Source organism: Thamnophis elegans, chromosome 1 (assembly GCF_009769535.1).
Source record: "Thamnophis elegans isolate rThaEle1 chromosome 1, rThaEle1.pri, whole genome shotgun sequence".
Taxonomy (NCBI): Eukaryota; Metazoa; Chordata; class Lepidosauria; order Squamata; family Colubridae; genus Thamnophis; species Thamnophis elegans.
The window spans coordinates 75,328,948-75,330,081 of NC_045541.1; positions in this window are offsets into that span (position 1 = coordinate 75,328,948).

A 1,134-nucleotide genomic window follows, 5' to 3' on the forward strand; every position below is an offset into this window, starting at 1 on the left:
TCTCCGCCCCTCGTTCCACGCTTCTCAAACTTAAACGTCATCGGTGGATACCCGGAAGTTATGGCTTCTCCTTGGCTTTCCCAGATTGGGGTGGGGTGAGGAGAACAACCTCTCCTCAGCGGTCGCATGTATGACGTAAGAACATTCATGCACAGACATTTACACACACACTCCCTCTCTCTCTCTTATATAAAGAAATAGATGATAGATGATAGATAGATAGATAGATAGATAGATAGATAGATAGATAGATAGATAGATAGATAGATAGATAGATAGATGATTGATTGATTGATTGATGATAGATAGATAGATAGATAGATAGATAGATAGATAGATAGCAATATATAACTGACTGCGCAGTCTCCCAGTCTCCAAGACGTGGGATAACAACCAGGTCTTCAAATGTTTTAGTCTTAAAGGTGGAGCCATAAAAACCTCTTGGGAGGACATTATTCCAGAGGGTAGGAATTGCAACGGAGTAGGTATGCTTTGTGGTTCTCATGTGATGACATTCTGTAATTGATGGGACCTGGCACACCAGATGAGCAGAGATAACTATAACAAGAGTTGGAAGGGACCATAGAGGTGTTCTAGTCCAACCTCTGCTCAAGCAGGAGACCCTGGCCCAGAGGTGGTATTCAGGCAGTTCTGACAGGTTCTGGAGTAGCAGAAATTTTGAGTATTTCGAAGAACCGGCAAATAGGCTGGCCCCACCCCCTCTGTCTCCCAGCTGATCCTTTGTTGCAGTGAACAGAATAGAGCTGGGAAGCAGGTTAATGGGGTGGAGAGGGAATGGGGATTTTGCAGTATCCTTCCCCTGACATACCCACCATGCCACGCCCACAGAACCAGTAGTAAAAAAAAAATGAATCCCACCACTGCCCTGGCCTATACCATTTCAGACAAATGGTTGTCCAGTTTCTTAAAAACATCCAGTGTAGGAGCACTGATAACTTTTGGAAGCAAGCCGTTCCACTGATTCATTGTTCTAACTATAAGGAAATTTGTTAGTTCTAGGTTGGATATTTCCTTGATTAGTTTCCATCAATGCTGCTTCTGCCTTCAGATGCTTAAGAGAATATGTTTACCCCTCTTCTTTGTGGCAGCCCCTTAGCTATTGTAACACTCCTA